Raw genomic sequence first — 16770 nt, 5'->3', positions numbered from 1 at the left:
ATATATATAAGTCAATCATTATGATGCATACCTTAAACTTACACAGTACAGTATGCCAATTACACCTCAATTAAACTGGAGGAAAACAAATTCAGGATTTAATTGCAAAATCTATCTATTAGGTAAAAGAAAGGAAAGGAAAAATCCACTTCTTTGCTGTCTCTTTGTAAATTCTGAGAGATTTAATACTGAAAGGGGTAATCCAACTCCTGTTAAGCACCATCATTCCATGGCTATAGAGGAGGCCAAATTACATTTATACCCTTGTTAGAGCCATGCAGGGATTTGGCTCATGCAGGAATTTCAATACTTTAAAAAGCACAATACCTTCTATACAAGAATTGCTTAATAAATATTTGGACAGTCCCCAAGAAGTGCATGCATCATGCATCTTTGAATTAGTCCAGGCTGCCAGTAATCTCTTTCTTCCTGAGTCAAGGTGTTCTCAGTAACCAGCACTTTTCTCTACAAGCATCTGCCCATCTAAGACCATAGCTGCACTTCATCTTTTATTACCACACCAGCCCATGTAAAATGAGGACAAGCCTTCTCTCCTCTGCGTTATACTTCAGTAAGGTGGAGGGATCAACACAGCAGGGTTACTGGGTCCTCTTCCCTTACCCATATGCCTGTCACTGAGTCTGAGTCTGATTATACAGCCAGAACTCACAGGAGAGCTCCCCCAACAGGGACTTTGCCATTGCTTCCTGCAATGTGACTTCTATAGCTCAACTCCCATCCTCACGCCCCAGGTCCCATTTTTGGACCCACCCAATCTGACTATCTTGGATGTGGGTCAAGTTTTATTTTTCCCCATGAGGCTCCTCAGCCCCAATGTAAGTCTGACATTGATTGTATCCTGTAATAACTGCTGGCCAGACGTGATGGAGCTGTGCCTATACAAACTAGGTCAGAACTGTTCATACTGTGGTCTCTCTGGTTAGTGATATGCATCGCGCTATAAACACATGAGTTGAATTGTCATTTAAAATGTCTTCAGGAAGATTATACTATGATTAGCATTCATATGAAAAGCTACTATATATAAAAAAGGAATGGAAACAGCAATGGAACATAAACTTGATCTTAGTAAAGCAAAAATTAGTCACTGGAAGAATGACCGCAATTCCATATTTTCTTTTTTTTTGAATTTTTTTTTTTAATTTTTGAATTTTATTTTCTAATACAGCAGGTCCTTATTAGTCATCAATTTTATACACATCAGTGTATACATGTCAATCCCAATCACCCAATTCATCCCACCACCACCACCACCCCCCCGCCGCTTTCCCCCCTTGGTGTCCATACGCTTGTTCTCTACATCTGTGTCTCAATTTCTGCCCTGCAAACCGGTTCATCTGTACCATTTTTCTAGGTTCCACATACATGCGTTAATATACGGTATTTGTTTTTCTCTGACTTACTTCACTCTGTATGACAGTCTCTAGATCCATCCATGTCTCAACAAGTGACCCAATTTCGTTCCTTTTTATGGCTAATATTCCATTGAATATATGTACCACATCTTCTTTACCCATTCGTCTGTCGATGGGCATTTAGATTGCTTCCATGACCTGGCTATTGTAAACAGTGCTGCAATGAACATTGGGGTGCATGTGTCTTTTTGAATTATGGTTTTCTCTGGGTATATGCCCAGTAGTAGGATTCCTGGATCATATGGTAATTCTATTTTTAGTTTCTTAAGGAACCTCCATACTGTTCTCCATAGTGGCTATATCAATTTACATTCCCACCAAGACTGCAAGAGGGTCCCCTTTTCTCCACACCCTCTCCAGCATTTGTTGTTTGTAGATTTTCTGATGATGTCCATTCTAGCTGGCGTGAGGTGATACCTCATTGTAGTTTTGATTTGCATTTCTCTAATAATTAGCGATGTTGAGCAGCTTTTCATGTGCTTCTTGGCCATCTGCATGTCTTCTTTGGAGAAATGTCTATTTAGGTCTTCTGCCCATTTTTGGATTGGGTTGTTTTTTTAATATTGAGCTGCGTGAGCTGTTTATATATTTTGGAGATTAATCCTTTGTCCATTGAGTCGTTTGCAAATATTCTCTCCCATTCTGAGGGTTGTCTTTTCGTCTTATGATCTCCTTTGCTGTGCAAAAGCTTTGAAGTTTCATTAGGTCCCATTTGTTTATTTTTGTTTTTATTTCCATTACTGTAGGAGCTGGATCAAAAAAGATTTTGCTGTGATTTATGTCAAAGAGTGTTCTTCCTATGTTTTCCTCTAAGAGTTTTATAGTATCCGGTCTTACATTTGGGTCTTTAATCCATTTTGAGTTTATTTTTGTGTATGGTATTAGGGACTGTTCTAATTTCATTCTTTTACATGTAGCTGTCCAGTTTTCCCAGCACCACTTATTGAAGAGACTGTCTTTTCTCCATTGTATATCCTTGCCTCCTTTGCCATAGATTAGTTGACCATAGGTGCGTGGGTTTATCTCGGGGCTTTCTATCTTGTTCCATTGATCTATGTTTCTGTTTTTGTGCTAGTACCATATTGTCTTGATTACTGTAGCTTTGTAGTATAGTCTGAAGTCAGGGAGTCTGATTCCTCCAGCTCCATTTTTTTGCCTCAAGACTGCTTTGGCTATTCGGGGTCTTTTGTGTCTCCATACAAATTTTAAGATGATTTGTTCTAGCTCTGTAAAAAATGCCATTGGTAATTTGATAGGGATTGCATTGAATCTGTAGATTGCTTTGGGTAGTATAGTCATTTTCACAATATTGATTCTTCCAATCCAAGAACATGGTATATCTCTCCATCTGTTGGTATCATCTTTAATTTCTTTCATCAGTGTCTTATAGTTTTCTGCATACAGGTCTTTTGCCTTCCTAGGTAGGTTTATTCCTAGGTATTTTATTCTTTTTGTTGCAATGGTAAATGGGAGTGTTTCCTTAATTTCTCTTTCAGATTTTTCATCATTAGTGTATAGGAATGCAAGAAATTTCTGTGCATTAATTTTGTATCCTGCAACTTTACCAGATTCATTAATTAGCTCTAGCAGTTTTCTGGTGGCATCTTTAGGATTCTCTATGTATAGTATCATGTCATCTGCAAACAGGGACAGTTTTACTTCTTCTTTTCCAATTTGGATTCCTTTTATTTCTTTTTTTTCTCTGACTGCCGTGGCTAGGACTTCCAAAACTATGTTGAATAATAGTGGTGAGAGTGGACATCCTTGTCTTGTTCCTGATCGTACAGGAAATGTTTTCAGTTTTTCACCATTGAGAATGATGTTTGCTGTGGGTATATCATATATGGTCTTTATTATGTTGAGGTAGGTTCCCTCTATGCCCACTTTCTGGAGAATTTTTATCATAAATGGGTGTTGAATTTTGTCAAAAGCTTTTTCTGCATCTATTGAGATGATCATATGGTTTTTATTCTTCAATTTGTTAATATGGTGCATCACATTGATTTATTTAAGTATACTGAAGAATCCTTGCATCCCTGGGATAAATCCCACTTGATCATGGTGTATGATCCTTTTAATGTGCTGTTGGATTCTGTTTGGTAGTATTTTGTTGAGGATTTTTGCATCTATATTCATCAGTGATATTGGTCTGTAATTTTCTTTTTTTGTAGTATCTTTTGTCTGGTTTTGGTATCAGGGTGATGGTGGCCTCATAGAATGAGTGTGGGAGTGTTCCTTCCTCTGCAACTTTTTGGAAGAGTTTGAGAAGGATGGGTGTTGGCTCTTCTCTAAATGTTTGATAGAATTCACCTGTGAAGCCATCTGGTCCTGGACTTTTGTTTGTTGGAAGATTTTTAATCACAGTTTCAATTTCATTACTTGTGATTGGTCTGTTCATATTTTCTATTTCCTCCTGGTTCAGTCTTGAAGGTTATACCTTTCTAAGAATTTGTCCATTTCTTCCAGGTTGTCCATTTTATTGGCATAGAGTTGCTTGTAGTAGTCTCTTAGGATGCTTTGTATTTCTGTGGTGTCTGTTGTAACTTCTCCTTTTTCATTTCTCATTTTATTGATTTGAGTCCTCTCCCTCTTTTTCTTGATTAGTCTGGCTAACGGTTTATCAATTTTGTTTATCTTTTCAAAGAACCAGCTTTTACTTTTATTGATTTTTGCTATTGTTTTCTTTGTTTCTATTTCATTTATTTCTGCTTTCATCTTTATGATTTCTTTCCTTCTGCTAACTTTGGGTTTTGTTTGTTCTTCTTTCTCTAGTTCCTTTAGGTGCAAAGTTAGATTGTTTATTTGAGATTTTTCTTGTTTCTTGAGGTAGGCTTGTATAGCTATAAACTTCCCTCTTAGAACTGCTTTTGCTGCATCCCATAGGTTTTGGATCGTCGTGTTTTCATTGTCATTTGTCTCTAGGTATTTTTTGATTTCCTCTTTGATTTCTTCAGTGATGTCTTGGTTATTTAGTAACGTACTGTTTAGCCTTCATGTGCTTGTGTTTTTTACGTTTTTTTTCCCTGTAATTCATTTCTAATCTCATAGCATTGTGGTCAGAAAAGATGCTTGATATGATTTCAATTTTCTTAAATTTACTGAGGTTTGATTTGTGACCCAAGATGAGATCTATCCTGGAGAATGTTCCATGCACACTTGAGAAGAAAGTGTAATCAGCTGTTTTTGGATGGAATGTCCTATAAATATCAATTAAATCTGGTCTATTGCGTCATTTAAAGCTTCTGCTTCCTTATTTATTTTCATTTTGGATGGTCTGTCCATTGGTGTTAAAGTCCCCCACTACTATTGTGTTACTGTTGATTTCCTCTTTTATAGCTGTTAGCAGTTGCCTTATGTACTGAGGTGCTCCTATGTTGGGTGCATATATATTTATAATTGTTATATCTTCTTGGATTGATCCCTTGATCATTATGTAGTGTCCTTCCTTGTCTTTTGTAACATTCTTTATTTTAACGTCTATTTTATCTGATATGAGCATTGCTACTTCAGCTTTCTTTTGATTTCCATTTGCATGGAATATCTTTTTCCATCCCCTCACTTTCAGTCTGTATGTGTCTGAAGTGGGTCTCTTGTAGACAGCATATCTATGGGTCTTGTTTTTGTATCCATTCAGCAAGCTTGTGTCTTTTGGTTGGAGCATTTAATCCATTCATGTTTAAGGTAATTATCAATATGTATGTTCCTATGACCATTTCCTTAATTGTTTTGTGTTTGTTTTCATAGGTCCTTTTCTTCTCTTGTGTTTCCCACTTAGAGAAGTTCCTTTAGCATTTGTTGTAGAGCTGGTTTGGTGGTGCTGAATTCTCTTAGCTTTTGCTTGTCTGTAAAGCTTTTGATTTCTCCTTTGAATCTGAATGAGATCCTTGCCGGGTAGAGTAATCTTGGTTGTAGGTTCTTCCTTTTCATCACTTTAAGTATATCATGCCACTCCCTTCTGGCTTGTAGAGTTTCTGCTGAGAAATCAGCTGTTAACCTTATGGGAGTTCCCTTATATGTTATTTGTCATTTTGCCCTTGCTGCTTTCAATAATTATTCTTTTTCTTTAATTTTTGCAAAGTTGATTATTACGTGTCTTGGTGTGTTTCTCCTTGGGTTTATCCTGTATGGGACTCTGCACTTCCTGGACTTGGGTGGCTATTTCCTTTCCCATGTTAGGGTAGTTTTCGACTATAATCTCTTCAAATATTTTCTCAGGTCCTTTCTCTCTCTCTTCTCCTTCTGGGACCCGTATAATGCGAATATTGTTGAGTTTAATGTTGTCCCAGAGGTCTCTTAGGCTGTTTTCATTTCTTTTCATTCTTTTTTCTTTATTCTGTTCCGCAGCAGTGAATTCCACCATTCTGTCTTCCAGGTCACTTATCCGTTCTTCTGCCTCAGTTATTCTGCTATTGATTCCTTCTCGTGTAGTTTTCATTTCAGTTATTGTATTGTTCATCTGTTTGTTTTTTCTTTACTTCTTCTAGGTCTTTGTTAAACATTGCTTGCATCTTCTCGAGCTTTGCCTCCATTCGTTTTCTGAGGTCCTGGATCATCTTCACTATCATTATTCTGAATTCTTTTTCTGGAAGGTTGCCTATCTCCACTTCATTTAGTTGTTTTTCTGGGGTTTATCTTGTTCCTTCATCTGGTACATAGCCCTCTGCCTTTTCATCTTGTCTCTCTTTCTGTGAATGTGCTTTTTGTTCCACAGGCTGCAGGATTGTAGTTCTTCTTGCTTCTGCTGTCTGCCCTCTGGTGGATGAGGTTATCTAAGAGGCTTGTGCAAGTTTCCTGATGGGAGGGACTGGTGGTGAGTAGAGCTGACTGTTGCTCTGGTGCACAGAGCTCAGCAAAAGTTTAATCTGCTTGACTGCTGATGGGTGGGGCTGGGTTCCCTCCCTGTTGGTTGTTTGGCCTAAGGCAGCCCAACACTGGAGCCTACTTGGGGTCTTTGGTGGGGCTAATGGCGGACTCTGGGAGGGCTCACGCCAAGGAGTACTTCCCAGAACTTCTGCTGCCAGTGTCCTTGTCCCCACGGTGAGCCACAGCCACCCCCTGCCTCTGCAGGAGACCCTCCAACACTAGCAGGTAGGTCTGGTTCAGTCTACCCTGGGGTCACTGCTCCTTCCCCTGGGTCCCGATGTGCACAGTACTTTGTGTGTGCCCTCCAAGAGTGGAGTCTCTGTTTCCCCCAGTCCTGTCGAAATCCTGCAATCAAATCCCACTAGCCTTCAAAGTCTGATTCTCTAGGAATTCCTCCTCCCATTGCCGGACCCCCAGGTTGGGAAGCCTGACGTGGGGCTCAGAACCTTCACTCCAGTGGGTGGACTTCTGTGGTATAAGTGTTCTCCAGTCTGTGAGTCACCCACCCACCAGTTATGGGATTTGATTTTACTGTGATTGTGCCCCTCCTACCATCTCATTGTGGCTTCTCCTTTGTCTTTGGATGTGGGGTATCTTTTTTGGTGAGTTCCAGTGTCTTCCTGTCGATGACTGTCCAGCAGCTAGTCGTGATTCTGGTGTTCTCACAAGAGGGAGTGAGAGCACGTCCTTCTACTCCGCCATCTTGGTTCCTAATCTCCCATATTTTCTTATAAGAACAATAACCAAGTGTTTTGTAGGAACAAAGAAAGACACCCACAACTAAATGAATCTGTGTTACATTTTGTTACTGAGGTAATGGAAAAGAACTGACAATCACACCTAAGCAACACATGTGAAAGGAGGATAAACTGCTTAGACCATCAGAATAGATGAAGGAAATTTCTGATGGTCTGAGCAATTTCTCCTCCCTTCACATGTGTTCATGTATTCAGTGGGACTAGCATTAAGGCATCAAACACTATTTTGTCAGACACTACCTTCTGACTTTGAACAAGAACCACTTAATTTCCAATACAAGTGATTAAATTGATAAAAACGTGAAACTGGATTTAGACAAATAGAAAACCCTAATGAAACTCCAGCATTCTCTGACATGCTTTGAAATTATATTATCAATGCTATGAAATCAAAAAATCAAAATCATGAGTCTGGGTAACAAAAAGTGGTTTATCACTGTGATACTATGCAAAATTGCCAATGGTTAAGTTTGGTTCCATACTTAAGTGTAAAGCAAAAATGTCTAAGAATAAGAAATCCCCTCCCCCCAACAAATAAACATTGCTTCCCCTGAAAAAACATGACAGCTGAGTGGCTAAATTCCATCAAAGAGGCCCAGAAGCACCTAAGTAACACATCAAGTATGTTAGTTCTTGATCCTTTTGAGATGTGTTTAAACAGTTGCAGCAAGAACAACAAAATGATAGCACTAAACTTATTAGTGGATTGGAGAAAAATTCCAGAGAAAATAGTGGAGCATTCTTTCAAGAAATGTTGCATCATCAAGACTCATGACAGCATGGAGAATGATACTGTAAAGAAAAACATAGGCACTGATGGATGTGAGTCAAAAGTCATTTAGAGGGCTTCCCTGGTGGCACAGTGGTTAAGAATCCTCCTGCTAATGCAGGGGACACGGGTTCGAGCCCTGGTCCAGGAAGATCCCACATGCCGTGGAGCAACTAAGCCCATGCACCACAACTACTGCGCCTGTGCTCTAGAACCCACGAGCCACAACTACTGAGCCTGCATGCCACAGCTACTGAAGGCCACACACCTAGAGCCTGTGCTCTGCTACAAGAGAAGCCACCACAATGAGAATCCCGCGCACCGCAACGAAGAGTACCCCCCGCCTGCCGCAACTAGAGAATGCCCGCGTGCAGCAACAAAGACCAAACACAGGTGAAACTTAATTAATTAAAAAAAAAAGTCACTTAGAAGAGTCAGACCATGAATGGAAAGCATTTTAGGAATACTTTAATTAATCCATTTCATTTACATTTTCCTTCTAAAAGGAAAGAGTGATACATGATTTTTTAAACTAAGTTAAGTAAGTCTAAAGAGGTCTTCACTACCTTCAGGTACAAAATATTTTTTTTTTACTCAGAAACAAGCATTGTGCCATGGTTCAATTTGACATGTTTTATCTTTCTAAGTAGTATGTAAGAAAATCGTGCGTTTTACAATTGGTGGCACCTTCAATTCAATGAAATTCTATATACTTGTTGGCTCATTGCTTTTCTGGTTAGCTCTAACAGTTTAGACATAGGTATGTCGAACAAAGATAGTCATTTTCAGTGGTGAAAATTCAACTCCAAACTCTCAATCCTGACTTTGTTGAGACCATTGAGATTCTCCAGCAATCTCCAGTGCACACTCTAAAGGAGGGTCATTCTCCTTCACATCAAACCATGATGTTTCTATTGAGCTCTCCTTAGGAATCAAGAAGAAATGGAATCTTTGGTGACAAAGTAATGTAACAGCCCTTTACATTTGCCACAAACACACCCAAATGGGTGACATTTTTCCTACATTCAACAAGCATTTTGGAGGATATTTACTATGTTCTAGATATTACAGTAGCCAGATCTCACTTACTTTTGGTATGGTCTTGCTGTTTTTGCCCTAATTGACCACTAGTCAAAATATTAAACCCTAAGATGTTTAATTACAGAAGCATGTTTTCATAGTTTTGTAATCTGTGTAAGAAATATAATCATGTGAAGGCGTAACAAAATGTAGTCGTTCTTTCATTGAATGTCACAGTAGTCACAGAAGCAGCCTGCTGACAAGCCTGATAAGGCTATTTTTAGCACATCACCTTTTCAGAACATTTGTGATTGTTAATTATGACCATTTGGAGCTCACAGATGGTATATGAAATTGTAGTGTTCTGTTTTAGATAACGATGGTGGTGGTATAACAAATCACTGTGAAACCAAAGGACAAAGTTGGTGCACAGCATGGTGCATTGGTTATTTATTACACACAGTACCTTGGCGGATAACAGTGTTTTTTATCTGATTTCTAGTCACTGTTCCATCTGCCATTCTGGTCTCCTGTTTACGCAGCTTCTATCATGTTACCTCTCTACTTATAACCTTTGGTGTCTCCTTTTTGCTATCCCATCCACCCTGAGTTCCTCAGCTTGGATTTCAATGCTCCATAATCAGACACAACCCTGCCAACTGAAATTATTTTCCACAGCATCCAATAGGCAATTTCCTCCAGTTAGTGCATTCTTCATCCTGGTTCTCTATGCTTTCTGTTCATTGCTAGTTATGCTCCCACCAATGATCTCCCACCTATAGTGACTATTTTCCTTCCTTCTGCCTATCAAGACTCTGCCAGTCCTTCAAGATACAGCTTAGATCCAAGACTCTCCACACAGTGTGTATTGACTTCACCAATTGTCATCACTTTCTCCCTTGAATTCCAAGTGCAAACACCTAATTTTATATTAATTGCTCCCTGATTATGTCACCATGTAGGTCTTAGCTCAACAAGATGACAAGGTTACAAACAACAGAAAGCCTGGATGCTCCTCTGTGGCTTCCCCCACCACACCAAATGAAGATTCAGTTGAGTGTCTGACTAATACAGAAATAATTTCCAGCTAAATATCCAGAAGATAACACTTGTAGGTCCATATTCTTTAAGTAGAAGAAGCTGAATCTAGCATCTGATGTAGAATGTTGACTCTGATCATGTGATAATCTCAGAAATTTATGATTCTATAAACTGTCAAGGACCTCTCCAAGGTGTGTGTCACAGGATCCTGAAGTTCCAGGGCTCAAATCATTAATTTAATAGTTGGAGCTTTACAAGGCTGAGGAGACTGTGCAACAGAAGGAAGGAATCTATCTGGGGGGAATCATTAGCTATTTGTTACAATACTCAATGCCCTGTTTTGTATTGATTCAGGCATTTGGCATAGTGTTTCAGTTATACATTATTCACTTAGCATTTTGATATTTCTACTACTGAGATAAATAAAAAACCTCAGGAAAATGGTATACAAATTCGTATAATGAGATATAAAAAGTTACTTGATAGAAAATTATTAGGAGGTTTGATCAGTACAAAATGATTTGCATTTGGAACACTTAAATTTAGAAAACAAAAGTTTGCTATGAACTAATATAAATTTTAAAGGGAGGGAGAGAGAGAAGATAAAGGATCCAGCCTAAAGGAGACAGGAAATCCCATCAGTGAGAAGGAAAGTAACTTACAAATTAACTATTGCATCCATTTGTCACACTCAGTCTTGATAGGTTATCTGTCTCAATGGCCCTGATTTTGCTGGTATACGAAAGACCTGGAGCCTCATACTCTTCTTTGGGTGTGTGTACCCCTTTTATGACAGTCTCTTATTTTGAACCTGAAATTTGACTGTGTACAAAATACTATGATGATGAAGGAGATGAAACTTCACTGGACAGTTTAAATTTGATAGCCAAAGTGGCAAGTAAAGTCAGCATGGCTTCTGATCTAGCAACTCTACTGTCTTAAAGATTTCTAGTACTTCAAGTTAGATCAGTACTGCCAGGGACCTGACTTTCTAGAAAAGCCATTGGTAAGAGAGAGTAGGGCTATCCAAAAGTGCCCTTCTCCATTGTATACTTTCTTTTCCTTCTCTTGTTTTCTACTTTTACTTGTTTTTCCAAGTAGTGTGGGTATCTCAAAATAGAAACTGTGTTTACTACGTCTGTGGACACGTCCTACCATGTCCATACTGTGCAAATTGAAAGTGTAAAATGCACACTTGGTGGTTGATTACTTACGTGAGAGAAGTTAATAAATTATGTGTGTAAGGAAAAGAAGAGAGAATAATCTGACTATTGAAAATCTAATTACTTATAAACAATCCCCACCCAGAAGTCATCCTAAGACACCTATTTGAGAACTTTGAGATTTTTCCACCTCAGGAGCTTCAGATAATGATGGAGATACATTAGATTTTAAGGTTGGTAGAATTTATTTTATTTTATTTTTATTTTATTTTATTTTATTTTATTTTGTTAATCCCTTGCCTCTTCTTTTCTTCCTCATGTTAATTCTCTCTCTAACTATTCGTACAAATTTCGGTTGACTCCTTTTCAACATTCATACTTTTATTCAGCTTTCAAGAGACATTAGATGAGCACCTAAGTTCTGGGCACTCTGCATGGCACTGAGGATACAAACTAACATAAGATTTCTTAGTATATAAAGTAGCACATGAGAGAGTTTTTGTGCAGTTGAATAAGGTTAGAACTGCCGTTACAGGAAACTGACTTTGTGCAGAAGCATTTGATAAGTCAAGCAAACTAGAATGCTACTATTTTCCACTATATTCTGTCTGAATACATATATATATACATATATATATATATATAGTTTCATTCCAATCAATCTTTAGCGGACAAAGGATTCTATAAATGGAACAGGTGTGTGAATGTCATGTGTAATTATGTCCTATTAATTGAGGTTTCCTTTTCTATAAGATTTCTGATGATTGAGTGCTTTGTATGTGGTTTGTTTTCTAATTACAATCAATCATTTCTTACTTGAAGTCATCCTGGTAACACGTCTCTGCCACTATTTTTAGACCTATGACAAATCATATATTCTGTACTAACTCAGAAATGTTTTTCATTGACTAGCTCTCATCAAATACTGCTTGAGAGAAGACAGAAATGGTCTCATGTGATCCCAAGGGTTGGCTTCACGTCAAACAGAAGGAAAATTAAGCCCATTTTACCAATTAACCCATCAATGAGTACTGTGGGGAGGGCAATCTTATGCCTATGTAAAGAAGTCATTTACTGTTGTTTGGAATGGACCCTCATGCCCAAAATGTCTCACCCACAGAGTCATTTATTCTTGAATTTCCTTCAATAAAAGATGATCTTTTATTTCTGAACTCCTGTTAAAATGTAAACAGTTCTGAGAGATCTAAATTCATACCAAAGTAAAAATAATATCAACTGATATTAACTCTTTCCTGAGAAAAATTGTTCTGTTATTCAGCTGACTGTAAGAACCTGGAAGAATTCATCCTGAAAGGAGGAAAGGACAAACATTTGGGAGGTGCTGAGCACACATTTCTCTTTATTTTTGCCAAGGATTGACTTTGCCTAGAAAATTGGCAGAATTTTTCCCCAACGCTTTCAGTCTTAAACCCAATCCTTCTACCTGCCAATTTCTTGACTTCCAATGAGAAAGGATTGCAATAGACATCCAAACCACATGTATAATCTAATCTTTATAGAAACCGTAGTTCGCTCTATGTCTACTTATGTTTAAATTAAGTGTTCAGTGACGTTTCTAAAGTTCAATCTATGATGTAAACTCAACTGTTCTCAACCCAGTTATCTTTCTGATAAGCTGGGAAAGAGAAATCAAGCCTCCTCAGATGGTCTTGAATTCCACTAACACAGTCTGGGCCCTCCAACCTATGGAAGCACTAGAATATTTATTAATTGAATGAATAAGTGAAAGAACAAAGAAACAAAAGAACATAAAATACAGTGGAAGCAACCTGGTAAGCAAACAATCTGTTAAGCAGACAATCTGATTACAGTATAATCATTCTCCGAGACTGATCAACAGCTATAAGCTTTAAATATAACTAAAGATTCTTCCTCTGTCAGATCCCTTCACTTGGTAGGACATACCATGACACTGGGAATGCCTAGGAGTGATGATGACAGTTGCATTAAAAAGTGGCACTTCTCACTCTATCTTTGCTAATGGTGTGGGTACACCTGTAGCATATTGCCTGGTGGTTCTTAGCCTTCCTGTTCTTCCCATTGAGAAGATCTGAGAATGACGGGGAAGGATTCTGTAGTGGTGTAAGACATTATCTGTAAAGCACCTGTGCTTCACTGTGTTTGCTTTTACCAGCTTGTGAAAAGTGAAAGCATTACCATTATGCGGTACTCTGTGGAAAAACCTCTCATTTCACAGAATACAGGTGTGTGGGTTTTGAACAAAGTAGTTTCTGTTGCACAAGTGGTAACTACTCTATATGTCTTACCCTTGGATTTATCACACAAGGAATCAAGGTCACACTCTCTATAAAATACAAAGCAGTTTTTGCCAGCTAAAGTGTATTCTGCACAGGCAGAATAAGAGGTAATTTGATAGAATCATAGCCAGAACATTCAAGCAAAACAATTACTCTTGTCTGAATTATTCAGGATAAGGGATTTCTCCCCTTAAATAATGGCTTTTCCAGGGTTATTTAAATAGCCCTATCAGTATCTCTAAGTGAGACCTTATTTTAAGAATAGAGATAAAAGATTTAAGAAAAGAAGTTTAATTTTTAAATTACTAAGGAAACATGTAGTTGACTAAAAATAATTAAATAAGATGTTGAAGTTCACTTGTACAGCAGAAAAAATTACTAACTGAATATACGGTTCTTTCAGTACCAAGCAATATAGAATTCTTTTTGGTCCTAATTTACCTGAAGAATCTTTTTGCCATCACTTAAAAGACTTTGATGTAGTCAGAATCAATCTCTCACACTCCCTTGGACTATTTTGTAGATTTTTGACATCCCATATATGCAAAATTATTTACTCAAAGTGACTAGAGAAGTGGGAAAATTAGAGTTTCATGGTTTATGAATTAGAATTTATACAGATTTTACAGCTTTGCTTTTAAAGAAAGGAAAATGTTTTCTGCAGTTAAGAAATCACTCCAACAGATGGGCCTATCTCCTCTATTTTTATTTCTAGTTGACTTACGGGTGAATTACCCTGGACATAGTTATAAATTTGAAATTATAGGAACTGCTGAGGGGTGATTTTTTTTTTTTCTGGCTATAAAATACAATGAGGACACAGCTGCAGCATCTATAAAGTGAGGGAAGCTAAAGCTATAAAAATAATACTGTTTCCTCTTCCTTGTTTTGGATGCAAGAGTAAGCTTATCTGGTTTCCCATTATTTATAATGATTAATCTAAGGCCACATTACCAGAAGAGTAATTAGCCTGTCAATTACTTCAGTGCGAATCCAGCATTTCTAATTAGGTGTAACTTTACAATTAGAAGTGGCCAAACATTCAATAAAGCATAGTACAGTGTATCTTACTATATTGAGGGGAGGCAGAAATACTACAGGAATAACTGGTTGCTGTAACTCTACTGAAAAGAGAACTTGGGACAACTGTGAATCACCTATTGACTATGTCAGCACTGAAATTCTATCTACTACAATTCTTTTTATATATGTTTATAGGGTTTTTACATGTGTTTGGCCTACTACATGCTCCATCTGTAACTATCTACTTCGTTCTTTATCATTAGCAAGTTTTTCATTAAGAGCTGACTCTTCTGACATTTGATATATTTCAGGCTACCCACCTTTCCTCACTGTCTCCCAATCACCTCCCATAAATTGGTGTCAGTAGTAATGCTCTGAACAGGCATTTTCAAAACATATTAATCCTCTGATAAAATCTTTTAAGAACAAATTCCCCAGAAACCACAAGATCAAGCTGAAGCTCTTTCATATGAGGCTCTTCTTGGCCTGGATTTTGCCTACCCTTCCAGTTTAATCTTGCTCCCTTTTTATGCTGTGTGCTCCAGCAATACTAAGAGAAATGGTAGTAGTAGAATATTTGTAGCAACAATATTTGACCATTTATTGAGCATCAATCACATGAGAGATAAAATATTAAATACTCTATCTCATTTAGTGTTCATAATAATACCACAGGGCAGGTATTATTATTCCCATTTTACAGTTAGAAGAAATGGGGCTCTGAGATATTAAGTAACTTGTTCAAGCATCCACAGTTAATAAGTAGCAGACCTAAGTTTCTTCTCTTAATTTCTTTGTTATACCTTGAATAGGCCATGTTCTTTCATTCCCTTAGGCTTTTTCACATTTTCTTTCATCTTACTTTAGTACCATTCACTGCCTTGTTCACCTTGTTCACTTTAGAAACTCCTGTCCATTCCTTAAGACTTTCTCTATGAAGTCTCTTCTGACCTGCCTCCCAGGAAAAGGTAGTCTTCCTCCCTGTCTCCTACACTTCTGTCCCAGATGCATGCATGCACACCCGCTATTATACTCTTCATTATGCTTTATAATAATTTATCTACATATGAAAATATCTGTCTCCTTATTAAGTTGTGACAACCCTCCATTAATCTTGAAACAACAAAAATTGTACCCAATAAATGTTCACTAAATTAATAGAGAAATGAATGTATTTCAGAGCAATAGAGACACAGCATTTGTAGTAGGGCTGTGGTCCCTCAAAAGAGTTTGAAAAGCAGAATACCACTCAAGCAGCTTTGCAGGCACTCTCATATGTGATTTCTGGTATCTCTTGCTCTCTCTCTTCACCAGTTCCTACCAAGTTTGATTGCAAACTTTTTCTTAGCCCTCGGTTCTTGCATTTTCTCACGCTTTTATTTAAAACTCCTTTCTATCACCAGATACCTGAAAAGTGTGCAACTGTTCACTTTCCTCTCATTTTACCGTACCTGGTTCAGGTGATCTCAATTCCAAGAATCTTCTTTAATCTCTATCAGTGAACAAATATTTATTTTTCAACTAATATTAGCTAGGGATTTCTGGGATAAAAAGAAAACAAAGCCTGTGGTTTTATGAAGCATATGTTCTAGTAACGAAAACAAGAAAAATATAGAAAGAAACAAAAAATAAAAACAAATTCCAGGTACACTTTCCTACTTCTATACAATACATCCCTTTCTAGGAAGAGATATGACTGTGCTTGGAAAATACAAAGCAATTTAACTATTGGCGAACTCTACACAAATGTATCTACACCCATGCTTTATTTTATACCACTATCAGCTTCCTGAAAAAAAGGAAAGAACAAATAGATGGGGAAATAAAAAGCAAATAGTAAGATAACAGATCTAAACCTAACTGTATCAATAATCAAATTAAATGTAAAATGCCTAAACTCCCCCAGTTAAAAGGCAGAGATAATGTATGTTGTCAAAAAGAAATGTGCTTTAAATATTAAGATACAAATAGGTGGGAAAAGAAAAAACAGAAAAAGATATGGCATGCTAATTCTAGTCAAAAAGAAATCTGGAGTGAGTATGATAATATCAGTTACTACTCTCTTTTCTGGAGAAGAGTTGTATCAGGGATAAATAAGGTCATTTTACAATGTTAAAGCAATAAATCTACACGAGGACAGAATAATGCAAACAAAACTTCAAGATACATGTAGAAAAACTGATAAAAATGAAGGAGAAATTCACAAATTCACAATTATAATCAGAGATTTCAATATCCTTCTGTCAAAAACTGGGAATAAGGAGATAGAAAATTATCAACCAACTGGCCTAACTGACATATTTAGAATACATCACTCAAAAACAATAGAATAGGGCTTCCCTGGTGGCGCAGTGGTTGAGAGTCTGCCTGCCAATGCAGGGGACATGGGTTCGAGCCCTGGTCTGGGAGGATCCCACA

This window comes from Balaenoptera physalus, assembly GCF_965194825.1.
Source record: "Balaenoptera physalus genome assembly, chromosome: 18".
In the NCBI taxonomy this organism is placed as follows: domain Eukaryota; kingdom Metazoa; phylum Chordata; class Mammalia; order Artiodactyla; family Balaenopteridae; genus Balaenoptera; species Balaenoptera physalus.
The sequence above is the reverse complement of the archived record's forward strand: the minus strand, read 5'-3'. Positions refer to the sequence as shown.